This window comes from Lepus europaeus, chromosome 19, assembly GCF_033115175.1.
Source record: "Lepus europaeus isolate LE1 chromosome 19, mLepTim1.pri, whole genome shotgun sequence".
NCBI classification, from domain to species: Eukaryota; Metazoa; Chordata; class Mammalia; order Lagomorpha; family Leporidae; genus Lepus; species Lepus europaeus.
Window position 1 is genome coordinate 34,883,858 of NC_084845.1, and position 14,479 is coordinate 34,898,336.

The 14,479-nt window shown below is 38.7% G+C and overlaps 1 protein-coding gene across 5 annotated transcripts in view; it reads right to left on the reverse strand.

The window, feature by feature from the left end:
* The window catches only part of NETO2 (neuropilin and tolloid like 2), a 74,270-nt gene that overhangs the window by 12,074 nt on the left and 47,717 nt on the right, over positions 1-14,479 (reverse strand). The window lies entirely within an intron of this gene.

Genomic DNA, 14,479 nt, shown 5'->3' on the forward strand with positions numbered 1-14,479 from the left:
GTCTGGTGAATTTTTTAAAAACTTTAAGGAAATGTTGATGAAGATGCAGAAACATTGGAATTCTGCATGCACTGCTGGGAGAATGGATACTCTGGTGTCTGTATTTCCTCCACAAGTTACACAGAATCCTGTATGACCCAGTAATTCCAGTTTTAGGTACACACCCCCAAAGAACTGAAAGCAGGATGGAACTACATTCCTTACCTTGTCCCCTCCCCACCCCAATCATATTTAATATTCCTGTTTACAGAAAACATCCAAATGTCACAGGGGTTTCTTTTTCTTTCTTTCTTTAACCCTCTTTTTATTAACTGCCACAAATAAGAGAAAATGTGGTACTTCTCTTTCTGGGTCTGGCTTGATTCACTTAGCATAATGATTGCCAGATCCACTAATTTCCATGTCTTATAGTGAACCAATCTCACATTCCTCTGCTCCCTACTATGCAGTCAGTGGGATGATAAGGAGGTGGCCTCTGACCCCTTCAGGAACTGCATCTTGTTCAGCCTTGGGAAAACTGTCATCCTTGGTTCTCCTCCTTTGGGAACATTAAGGGCCTTCATTCCCTGACATGTTATTTGGTACAGCACCTCCAGGAAATAGAACTGTTAAATGAAAGAGTTGTCTGTACCCCTATGTTTATATTAGCTCAATTCACAACAGCTAAGATATGGAATCAACCCAGATGTCCATCCACTGAAGACTGTATGAAGAAACTGTGGTATATACATATACCATGGAATACTACTCAGATATAAAAAATGAAATCCTGTCTTTTGCAACAAAATGGATGCAACCAGAAGACCATTATGCTTAGTGAAATATGCCAATCTCCAAAAGACAAATGTTTTCCCTGATTTGTGGTAACTAATACACAGAGCACAAAAAAGTTAATATATGAGTGAAATTGACATTTTGAGATTTAATTATTATTTATAGCCCTTGTTTATAGTCTCAAGGAACAGTGATTTTTCTACTTATTACTTGTTGAATTCTGTATTTAGGTTTGTATTTATTATTTCTGTATTATTTCTACTTATTACTTGTTAATTCTGTATTTAGGTTTGTGATTAAGGAAAACTGAAAGTATGTCATTGCAAAAATTGGAAGAAAATTAAGAAAAGGAGGAGGAGGAAAGGTAGTCCAAAGGAAGGGAGGAAGGGCAGGATGGGAAGCATCATTATGCTCTTAAAACTGTCTATATGAAATATACAAATCTGTTCCCTCTATATATTTTATATTTACTATAAATTAAAAAATTAAACACCATTAAAAGCAGTAACCCAGACACTTGCATATGAATGTTCCCAGCAACATTATTCACAATTGCCAAAAGGTGAAAACAATTTAAGTGCCCACTGACAGATGTATGGATAAACAAAAGATGGTATATATAAGAAAATGGAATAGTATCCATAGAGAAATAAAATCCAGATATATACTATAACATAAATGTTTGAAACATGCTAAGTGAAATGAGCCAAATATTTCATTTAGCCTAATGCTTAATTATGTATTAAATTACTGCAAGACAAATATATGAGTCTACTTATATGAGGTACCTACAGGAGGCAAACTCATAGAAACATAAAGGAGAAGAGAAGTTAATAAGGACTTGGACATAGAGAAATGGAGAGTTAGTGATTAATGGCACAAAGTCAGTTTGATAAGATGAAAGAATTCTGCAGATGGATAGTATGGATGTATTTAACGTGGCTGAACTAACTGTACACACAAAAATGAATAAAATGGCAATTTTGTTATGTATATTTTACCACAGCAAGCAAGCCAAAAAAATCTATTCTTTTATATTACAAAACATATTTTAAAAATACTTGAGAGGCAGAGAGAGGGAGTAGAAAGAGGGAGAGAGGGAGGGAGAAGGAGAGAGAAGGGGAGAAAGGGAGGTGGGGGAGAGAGGGAGAGAGGAAGAGGGAGGGAGCGGGGAAAGAGAGGGAGAGAGGGAAAGAGGGGGAGATTATTAATTAGCAAGAGAGAGGGAGAGAGGGAGAGGGGGAGAGAGAAAGAGGGAGAGGGGGAGAGGGGGAGAGAGAGAGAGGGAGAGGGGGAAAGGGAGAAAGAGGGAGAGAGGAGAGGGGGAGAGAAAGGGAGGGAGGGAGAGAGGAAGAGAGGGAGAGAAAGGGAGGGAGGGAGAGAGGAAGAGAGGGAGAGAGAGGGAAGGAGGAAGAGAGGGAGAGAGAGGGAAAGAGAGAGGGAGAGAGAAGGAGGGAAAGACAAGGAGAGAGAGAGAGAGGGGAGAGCGGGAGAGAGAGAGAATATCTATCTGTTGGCTTATTCCCCAAATGCCCACCATGAGCAGGGCTGGACCAGGGTGAATCAGGGAGCTGGGAACTTAATCCAGGTCTCCTACTTGGGTGGCAGGAACCTAAGCACTTCTTATATCATCTGTTACCTCTCAGGGTGGGCAGTAAAAAGAAGCTGGAATTGGGAGTGGAGTCAGGCCTCAAACCTAGGCACTTCAAAATGGTATGTGGGTATCCCAAACAGGACCTTAACTCCTGCACCAAATATTTTTAAAGACATTAAAATATACTGAAAATATATGGAATACATACCACATAATTTTGCATTCTGTAAAAACTTTTTTCAGGGTGGGATATCTCCTTACCCTTCACAGTGACCACATAGTCATCTTTCAAGATCATCTCAAATGTTACCCTGTGAGAATCCCTTTAAGTTTCCCATGCATATTCCTGTCATGTTATTTCCTCTTCACTTACTTGGCACTTCTTCCTGTATTATGTAAAACACCCATTATCCTGGAGTATGATTCAATGTACTTACTTCTACTATGAAATAAGGTCCTCCAACACAATAGTGGGAACTATTTCAGTGTAAAGACACACGAAGAATTGGAAATCAAGGAGTGAGGCAGTATAATATTTTCCCATTAAATAAGATTGTGGAAGTATGACAGAAGTTGAAGAAATTCAACTAACAATTTTGATTTCTAGTATTATAATCGGGGGCAGGCATTTAGCCAACCTGCTGAAAATGCCAGCCCATGTCCCACATCCGAGTGCCTGGGTTAGTGTCCTGGCTCTGGCTCTTGACTCTAGCTTCCTGCTAATGCACACTCTAGGAGGCAGCAGTGGGGGCTCAAGTAATTGGGTTCTTGCCGTCCATTTCTGGCCCTGGTCCGTCCCTATCCCTGACTGTCAAAGGCATCTGGAGAGTGAACTAGCAATAGGAGCTCTAAAAAAATAAAAAAAATTAAAAAATTAAAAAAAAAAAAAAGGGATGGGGCTGGCACTGTGGCTCAGCAGGTTAAAGCCCTGGCCTATAGAATGGAAATCACATATGGGCTCTAGTTCAAGTCCTGGCTGCTCCATTCCTATCCAGCTCCCTGCTGATGCACCTGGGAAAGCAGTGGACCTGTACCCACATGGGAGACCCAGGAGAAGCTCCTGGCTTCTGACTTTCGATCAGCCCAGCTCTAGCCATTGCAGTCACCTGGAGAGTGAACCAGCAGATGGAAGACCTCTGTCTCACTGGCTCTACCTCTCTCTATAATTCTGCCTTTCAAATACATAAAATAAATCTTATTTTTTTAAAATGAGAGAAGAAAATAAAATTACAGAAACAATGCATTTTCTGAATACAAAATTCTGTACTTAAAAAACTTACTTATTTGAAAGGCATATCATCTGCAGGTCAGGCCAGGCAAAAGCCATTCTAGTCTCCTACAGGTGTGGCAGGGGCCTAAGTACTCGGGCAATCTTTGGCTGCTTTCCCAGGCACATGTTTGGAAAGCTGGGCTGGAAGTGGAGTAGATACTCTGATATGGGATGCCAGAGTAGGAGGTGGCAGTTTAACCTGCTGCACCACAACATGGGCCCAATTCTATATTTTTAATTTTAGAAATTACATGCTTCACTGAGGAAGGAGAACTGAATATTGCTTAATATTACACTAATATCTCAAATATTTTTGTATTTTTTTAAAATAAAAAAAACATAAAAAATTATCAAACTAATAAAGAAGTGCTTTCCCAAATATAATGTTTTTCTTATACATATATAACAAAAGTCACAGGGAATGTGCTTGGCCTAGTGGTTAAGATGCCAGCCGGGATGCCTTCATTGTCTGTCAGCGTGCTGGGATTTAAGTCCAGGCTCCACTCCTGCGTATGCATGCCCTGGGAGGTAGCAGGTGATGGCTCAAGTACTTGGGTCCCTGCCACCCATGTGGGAGACCTGGACTGAGTTCCAGCTCCTGGCTCTGGCCTGACCTAAACCTGGCTTTTGAAGGCATTTGGGGGAGTAAATCAGCAAATGGGAAATCTGTGTCTCCCTCAAATAAAAAATAGCTTTTAAAAAGTCATGACTTTCATTCTTCTTTTCTCTCCGAATAGGCTCTCTTTAAGGTGTAGTCATAGGAAGTCTGGGGGCTATTTAAGTACATTCTCTAATTCAAGTATATTAACAGTAATAAAACTTGTATTTTGCTAACTACCTCCTTTATCCCTTTGGTCTCTAAATAGTTTCTGAATACAGGCTAAGAAAACAGTTGTTATGTACTGGGCTCTCAGAAAAATCCCAAAGCATCTGATAAGTGTAGGTCAACAGAAGATATCCAAAACTGCTTTGCTATTAGAATAAAATATAACCTCTTTAAGGCAGAATTCTACATAAGGTATTATTCACCCATGTTCCACGGCAGCAGATCACTAACCTATGGTCAGTCATTAGGAACTAGCCATTTGTTTACCCTCTCTTAAGCCCATGACTTCCTTGCTGACATATGCGTACGCAGACTTCAAGCTATACTTAATCACTGAAGTTCAACTATAATTATTCCAAGCCTAAAGCTGCTACGGATTGAATAATTTGGCAAACAAAGCTGTGTGGTAAAAAAAAAAAAAATAATGAGGTAGTATCAATATTGTTTCTGTTACTAGTTCCTCTGTATACTTTGTAAGCTGACTGACCTCTGGACACCTCAGCTTCTCTTTTAAAGTTTATGTGATGGAGTATTTCTGGTTCTAAAATTTGATGACTTCCTCACTCAGCCTTTCAAGTTAAACAAAGGGATAGGCATTTGGTGTAGCAGTCAAGACACTGCTAGAGATGCCTGTACCCGATGTTGGAGTGCCAGATTCAAGTCTCTGCTCCACTCTCAGTTCCAGTTTCTTGATGATGCATGCTCTTGGAAGCAGCAGATGATGGCTCAAGTACTTGGCTTACTGCCATCAATGTGAGAGCGCTGGACTGAGTTTCCCAGCTCCCAGCTTCTGCCTGGCCCAACCCCAGCAATTGCAGGCATTTGGGAATGGGAATTCTCTGTGTCACTCTGCCTTTCACATTGATAAAATAAATGAAACTAAAAAAGATAAATAAATAAAAATCTGATGAACTTAATAAAAATTTTATGAATGTAGTAATTTCAATCATATTGATACATCTGGTCTGATTCTAACTGCAAAAGTATACATCTAATAATTTATTGAGATTTAACTTGTTAAAACTTATCACTTTTAAACTATTGCAGTATTTCATGCTTCAAAGCTCATCATTTTTACACAGAATTATTTATTTATTTGAAAGGCAGAGTCACAGAGAGGCAGAGAGAGGTCTTCCAATGCTGGTTCACTCCCTATATGGCCACAATGGCCAGAGCCATGACAATCCGGAGGCTGGAGCCAGGAGCTTCTACTGGGTCTCCCACCTGGGTGCAGGAGCCCAAGGACTTGGGCCATTTTCCACTGCTTTCTCAGGCCATAGCAGAGAGAGGGATTGGAAGTGGAGCAGCTGGGACTTGAACCGGCACCCATATGGAATGCCAGCACTACAGGTGGCGGCCTTACCCATTATGCCACAGTGCTGGCCCACAAAGCTTATCTTAAGGGCAATAGGTATTACTTATAAATAAATAAACCTTGTGGTTTTATACTGATAAGCATGTCTTTGTACTGGATAAGCATGAAAATAAGAATCAAGATTACTGGTTATTGAAATCAGATGCTAATAACTTGCTTCAATTCAAAACTATAATAAAATAACTGAACTGCCTTTATAAAGAACAAATAAATAAAAATAGTGCCACAAATGAAATACTCTCTACCTATGGCCTGAGGACTCTACTTTCCACTTTTACTCACTATTGGGTCCTGGTGTGGGGATGAAGAGTTTTAGGATTCCAGCTCCCCTCTACTTTTGATGAGATGTGGAAATGATGCTGAAAGATGGTTCTGTCCTTCAACTAAGCCTGCAGGGCACCCATGGGCAAAATGTCAATGAAAATCACATTATGGATTTATTCTAACAAAAATATCTTCTGCTGCTTTCACAGTTCTAGTCCTAGAAATTATCCTAAAACCATATACTTTCTTAAAGAGCAAGATATATATTAGTATTCAGTGCCTGGGAAGAAGCTAAACATATCTTGATTGCTATTCTATACCATCCACTTTAACAAAGCTATACTATTTTAGTTATATCTGCAATCTACCATGGATAGGCACGAAGTGAATCTCATGCAGAATTAACTCATTTATATAAACCTCTTCAAAAATACTGTTTCCATGGATGGATTCAGAATAATTACAAATCATTACCATCTTAGACAAGAACAAAAGAAATAGTTCAACAATTTGAATTAATGATAAATATGGAAAAATTTATTGATTTGAACTCCGAAATATGCTTATCAAATGGAGATTTTCAAAACTGAGACTCTTTCTAAAATAAAATTCCATGAAATTCCTTATTTTGATCACACACATAGTTTTTGAGGAACAGTTTTCTTCCTATTCTTGGGTTAATAAAGCAAAATTTGGGATACAGAGCTAGGTCTACAGAAGCCCTGTAACAGTCTTACATATTAATTAATGTAAAGGTATCACTTGAGGGAGACTTTTTATCTGTTTAATTATCATATTTTAAAACATTTATCTTACCTATTTGAAAGGCAGAATTAGAAAAAGAGAGAGAGAGGGAGAGAGGGAGAGGGGGAGAGAGAGAGAATCTCTTCTACAAACTGGTTCACTCCCCAAATGGATGCAACAGCTGGGGCTGGACCAAGTCAAAGCCAGGGGCTTCTTCCTGGTCTCCCATGTGGGTCCAGGGGTACAAGCACTTGGGCCATCCTCCACTGCTTTCCCAGGCACATTAGAAGGCAGTGGGATTGTAAGTGGAGCAGCCAGGACTCAAACTGGCGCCCGTATGTTATGCCAGCATCACGGAAGGTAGCTTTATGTGCTTTGCCACAATGCCGGTCCCTTAATTATATTTGTACTAATGGAGAAATCATTAGTGTATACAGAGAAAATACTACAGAGGTCATAAATAGCAGTAACACATTAGAGAATTTCTTATATAAGATTTTGACCAGAGCTGCCTAAAATAAATAAAACGTGAGCCAAAAATATGAGCAAGTAGTCACATTAAAAATTAATAAGGGCCGGCGCCATGGCTCACTAGGCTAATCCTCCGCCTTGCGGCGCCGGCACCCCGGGTTCTAGTCCCGGTCGGGGCACCGATCCTGTCCCCGTTGCCCCTCTTCCAGGCCAGCTCTCTGCTGTGGCCAGGGAGTGCAGTGGAGGATGGCCCAAGTGCTTGGGCCCTGCACCCCATGGGAGACCAGGAGAAGCCCCTGGCTCCTGCCATCGGAACAGCGCGGTGCGCCGGCCGCAGCGCGCTACCGCGGCGACCATTGGAGGGTGAACCAACGGCAAAAGGAAGACCTTTCTCTCTGTCTCTCTCTCTCTCACTGTCCACTCTGCCTGTCAAAAATTAAAAAAAAAAAAATTAATAAGAAGGGGCTGGCGCCGTGGCACAGTAGGTTAATCCTCCACCTGCGACACCGGCATCCCATATGGGCGCTGGTTCTAGTCCCGGCTGCTCTACTTCCAATCCAGCTCTCTGCTATGGCCTGGAAAAGCAGCAGAAGAAGGCCCAAGTCCTTGGGCCCCTGCACCCATGTGGGAGACCAGGAAGAAGCACCTGGCTCCTGGCTTTGGATTGCACAGCTCTAGCCATTGCAGCCATTTGGGGAGTGAACCAATGGAAGGAAGACCTCTCTCTCTGTCTCTCCCTCTCACTGTCTGTAACTCTACCTCTCAAATAAAAATAAACAAATCTCAAAAAAAAAATTGCATATGTGACTGAGATCATGGATACTTGTCTTTAAAAAAATAAAAAATAAAAAGTAACAAGTAATAGGTATAATTAATTTATTAACATAGTTTTATTCAACTGATCTAAGCAGAAAGGTAACAAGCAAGCCTAAAGCTGTTACCTTTAGCAAGGCTGGCCCCTCGGCTAGCATCTGTGAATCTGCCTTCCTCCATTCCCCAACAAATAAGGATAGTCCATTGTGCCCAGAGATTGTATAAACCATGCCATTAATGACAAACACCTGATTGCCTTCTGGGAGTTTGGAATTTTGATACCTGGCAAGCAGAGGTTGCCTATGTGAATGAACTCTTATGAAAATCTTGGATGCTAAGTCTCTAATTGGTTTCTCTGGGCAGAAAGACTGCATACAAGATACTGAACTTTTTGTTGCTACTGAAATGGCACGCTCGGCGTGCCTCTGATGGAAGAGAGCCTGCATCAGGATTTCTTGACTCTTTATCCCTTGCTGATCTTTTCACTGTAATCAGTCTTAGCTGTGAATACAAATATATGCTGGGACCTGCAAGTTCTTCTAGCAAATCACCTAACAAAACCATATTCTAAATATTCTCATCATAACCTGAAATTAATATACAATATTATTAATGGGACCCTTTACACTCCTTATTTCAAATTAAGTCTCTGAAATCTGGGCAGCATTTTTATAATCACAGCACATATCAAGTTAGGTCGGTTACCTTGCAAGTGCTCAAATCTACAAGTGGCCCAAATCATATGGCTTACTACTGCACCACATTAATCAGTCAGGATATAAAAGCCAAAATAGGTTTTTTGCTCATGAGCACAATAAATGAGATATATTATACTTTCAGAATATTTGTGACATGAACCTACATACTCAACTGTACCTGGACAGTTCAGATACGTGTTTAAATGGAAAACAAAAAAAGAAGATAGTGATGAAAGAAATGAGACAACAAAGCTATAAGACACTTGGAAAAGCAAAATGGCCTAAGTCCTCTCTTATTAATTATTTAACTCTCCAAGGAAAAGCAATTGGCAAAATAAAAAAGATTTGACTATACTCTATCTACGAGACACTTATTTTAGATATAAAAACATCAAAAGATGGAAAGTGAAAGGATGGAAAGACTCCATGAACAGTTACTAAAATAGTGGTTAGTATGCACACTAATGTCAGACAAAAATAGACTTTAAGTCAAAACTGTCACAAGTAACAAGTAGGACATGATATATGGACAAAAGGGTCAATTCACCAAAAAGATACTATAAACATTTATGGAGCAGAAATCAGAGCCTGCAAATTGACAGAAGGACAAACAACTGGGGACTCCAACAACACCCTATTTTCAATAATGGGTAGAACTACCAGACAGAAGATTAATGTGGAAATAAAGGACTTGAATAATACTATGAACAAACTGGACCAAACAAGACACAAACACACACAGAAAACGCCAAACAACAGAATAGACATTTTTCTCAAGTGCACATTGAACAGTCTCCAGATTAATCCATATGTTCAGCCATACAAGTCTTAACACACTTTAAAATTCTGAAACCATACAAAATTTCTTTTCCAATCACAGTAGAATGAAACTAGAAATAAAGAGCTGAAGGAAAATGGAAAAATTCACAAATTTGTGGAAATTATACATTCTTACACAATCTTCAGAGTTGTAATTTCAAAAAAAAAAACAGAAGGAAAACTGCAAACAAAGTGAAACTGAAAATACAACAAAAGCTTATGGGGAATAATAAAAGTAGTGCTTGGCCGGCGCCGTGGCTTAACAGGCTAATCCTCCGCTTTGCGGCGCCGGCACACCGGGTTCTAGCCCCGGTTGGGGCGCCGGATTCTATCCCGGTTGCCCCTCTTCCAGGCCAGCTCTCTGCTATGGCCCGGGAAGGCAGTGGAGGATGGCCCAAGTCCTTGGGCCCTGCACCCGCAAGGGAGATCAGGAGAAGCACCTGGCTCCTGGCTTCGGATCAGTGCGATGCGCCGGCTGCAGCGGCCATTGGAGGGTGAACCAACAGCAAAAAGGAAGACCTTTCTCTCTGTCTCTCTCTCTCACTATCCACTCTGCCTGTCAAAAAAAAAAAAAAAAAAAAAAAAAAGAAAAAGAAAACTTAAAAAAAAAAAAAGTAGTGCTAAGAGAAATTTGTAGCTGTAAATGCCAACATTATAAAGGAACTCATATTAATAACTTTGTATCTTGAAGAACTAGAAGGTAAAAAATGTAGTATAACTAATGAAATGCTAGAGATTTCAAAAATTAGAGAAACAAAGGAAAAACCTCAAAAGTTGTTTCATTGAAAAGATAAATAAAACCAAGAAACCTTTAGCTATAATGACTAAGAAAAAAGAAATGCAATTGTAAAAATCAGAAATGAAAGTGGAAACTTTACTGAATCTTCCATATATAAAAAGGATTAGTAAGAGAATGTTATGAACAAATTTATGCCAAATGCAACAAAACGATAACCTATATAAAACTGATAGATTCTTAGAAGCATAAATTTCACTAAAACCATACCGCAAAGAAATACAAAGTATGAATAAACCTATCATTAGCAAAGAGATTGAAAAATAATCAGAAACCTCTCAAGAAGAACTGAACCAGATGGATTCACCGATAAATTCTACTAAACATTTAAAGAATTAATACCAAACCTCCAGTTCTTCCAAAAAGCTGAAGGAAAAGCACTTTACAGTCATTTGATTATATTTAGCATTACTCTGATACCAAGGCCAGAAAAAGACATAGAACAAGGACTCTACAGAGCAATATCCAGTATGAGTACTGATGTCAAAATCCTAAACAAAATACTACTACACAATTCGGTAACATATAAAAGGATTACACACCAGGACCAACTGGAATTTATTCCTGTAATACAAGGATGGTACAATATACAAATATTAACCAATGTAACACAAATCATGTTAATTGAATGAAGGGGAAAACTCACATGATCATCTCAACTAAATAAGAAAAAGGATTTGACAATACTCAATAGTCTTTCATGATATAACACACAATAAACTAGGACTAGAAGAAAACCTCCTTAACACTGATAAAAGCCATGGATTGAAAACTCACAGCTATCATACTTAGTCACGAAGGACTGGAAGCTTTTCCATTAAGTTCAAGAACAAGACAAGGATGCCCAGTTTCACATTCTAGTCAATGAAACAGTGGAAGTTCTACCTAGAGTAACAAAGCAAGAAGAGGAAATAAAAGACATCCAAACTGGAAAGAAAAATATACAGATGATATAATCTTATATGCAGAAAATCCTAAAGATTACACCCACTGCCAACACACATATTCCTGTTATAGCTAATCAACTCAAGCGAAGTTGTAGGATACAAGCCAACAAACAAAATCAGCTTCACAGTTTATACACTAACAATAAACGACCAGAGCAGGAAATTAAGAAAATAATCCCGGGGCAGCACTGTGGCGCAGTGGGTTAATACCCTGACCTGAAGCGCCGGCATCCCATATGGGCACCAGTTCTAGCCCTGGCTGCTCCTCTTCTGATCCAGCTCTCTGGTATGGTCTGGGATAGCAGAAGACAGCCCAAGTCTTTGAGCCCCTGAACCCATGTGGGAGACCCAGAAGAAGCTCCTGGCTCCTGGCTTCGGATTGGTGCAGCTGCGGCCACTGCAGCCATTTGGGGAGTGAACCAGCAGATGGAAGACCTCTCTATCTGTCTCTACTTCTCGCTGTAACTCTGCCTTTCAAATAAATAAAATAAATCTTTAAAAAAAAATTCCATTTGCAATAGCATAAAAAATAATGGAATTACTCTAATGAAGGAGGCAAAAGGTTTGTACACTGAAAAATATAAAATACTGCTAAAACAAATTGAAGATAACAAATAGGAAGGCATCCTGTATTCATGGATTAGAAGACTTTCCATAAGTTAAGATAACAAAGTTACTCAACCTGATCCACAGTTTAAGGTGATCCTCCACTGTGGAGGGAAAGAGCAATTCAACAAGAAAATGTGACTATCATAATGTATATGCACCCAATTATAGGGTGCCTGGCTATTTAAAAGAAATGTTAATGGATCTCAAGGGAGACATAGACTTCAATGCAATAGTAATGGGGGACTTCAATACTCCACTTTCAGCAATGGACAGTTCAACTAGACAGAAAATTAACAAAGAAACAACAGAGCTAATTGACATTATAAACCAACTGAACCTAACGAATACCTATAATTTTTCACCACACAGTTGCAGAATACACAATCTTTTCATCAGTGCATGGGACTCTAGGATAGACCATATGCTAGTCCATAAAGCAAAGTCTCAGAAAATTAAAAAAAAAAAAATCGAAATCATCCCATGCCTCCTCTCTGACCACAATGGAATGAATCTGGAAATCAACAACTCAAGAATCTCTAGACCATATGCAAATACATGGAAACTGAACTAAACCTCTCCAGGTTTAGATTTGATAGTCACATTCTAATCCTTGTATTGACAGATAAATTCCCTATTCTAATGCAATTCAGATCTAATGCTATTTTAATATGTTCTATTTACATTGTGAAAAACATGATGCTCTAATGAATAAAAGTATGAAAAGATGTGAAATATATTCAGAAATCTATAAAAATAAAAATTTTATAGTTCAAAAAAAAAGAGAAATTAAAACATTTCTAAAACAAATGAAGGTGAAAATACATCATATCAAAAGCAGTGTTAAGAAGAAACTTTACAGCACTTGGTGCCTACACGAAGAACTTGGAAAGGTACCAAATAAATGAGCCATCAACGCATCTCAAGGACCTAGAAAAACAACAGCAAACCAAACCCAAAACCAGGAGAAAATAATTAAAATTAGAGAAGAAATAAAGTTGAAACAAAAAAAATACAAAAGATCAGTAAAATGAAGAGCTGGTTTTTTGAAAAAATAAACAAAATTGACACACCTTTGGCCCAACTAACCAAAAAAGAGGAGGTAGAACCCAAGTCAATAAAATTAGAGATGAAAAAGGAAATGTAACAACAGACACCACAGAAATAAAAAGAATAATCAGAAATTACCACAAAGAGCTATATGTCAACAAATTGGGAAACCTAAAAGAAATAGATAGATTTCTGGACACATACAATCTACCTAAGTTGAGCCATGACAATACAGAAAATCTAAACAGACCAATAACCAAGATGGACACTGAATCAGAAATAGAGAACTTCCCAACAAAGAAAAGTCCAGGACCAGATGGCTTCACTGCTGAATTCTACCAGACATTTAAAGAAGAACTAACTCCAATTATTCCCAAGCTATTCAAAACAACTGGAAGGGAAGGAATCCTCTCAACTTCTTCTATGAAGTCAGCATCATCTTATTCCTAAGCCTGAAAAAGATACAACAGAAAAAGAGAACTACAGACCAATTTCCTTGATGAACATAGATGCAAAAATCCTCAAGAAAATACCAGCTAATTGAATCCAAGAACACATCAGAAAGATCATTCACCTGGACCAAGTGAGATTTTTATCGCAGTATCCAGGAATGGTTCAACACTGGGAAATCAGTCAATGTGATACAGCACATTAACAAATTGAAGGACAAAACCCATATAATTATCTCAATAGATGCAGAGAAAGTATTTGATAAAATACAACACCCTTTCAAATTGGTATAGAAGGAACATTCCTCAACACAATCAAGACAATTTATGACAAATCCACGGCCATGGCCAATGTCCTATTGAATGGGGAAAAGTTGGAAGTGTTCCCACTGAGATCGAGAACCAGACAAGAATGTATACTCTCACCACTGCTATTCAAATATAGCACTGAATTTTTCAGCCAGAGCCATTAGGCAAGAAAAAGAAATCAAAGGGATGCAAATTGAGAAGGACAAAGTCAAAATATCTCTATTTGCAGATGACATGATTCTATATATAGGGGTTCTTAAAGACTCCACTAAGAGTATTGGAACGCACAGAAGAGTTTGGTGAAGCAGCAGGATATAAAATCAACACACAAAAATCAATAGCCTTTATATACACAGACAATGCCATGACTGAGAAAAAACTTCAACCCCATTCACAATAGGTACAAAAGAAATCAAATACTTTGGAATAAATTTAATCAAGGATGTCAAAGATCTCTATGATGAGAATTACAAAAACATTAAAGAAATAGAAGACACAGAAAAATGGAAAAATCTTCCATGTTTGTGGATTGGAAGAATTATCAAAATGTCCATACTACATAAAGCAATTTACAGATTCAATGCAATACCAATCAAAATACTAAGGTCATTCTAATCAGATATAGAAAAAATGATGCTGAAATTCACATGGAAACACAGGAGACCCCAAATAGG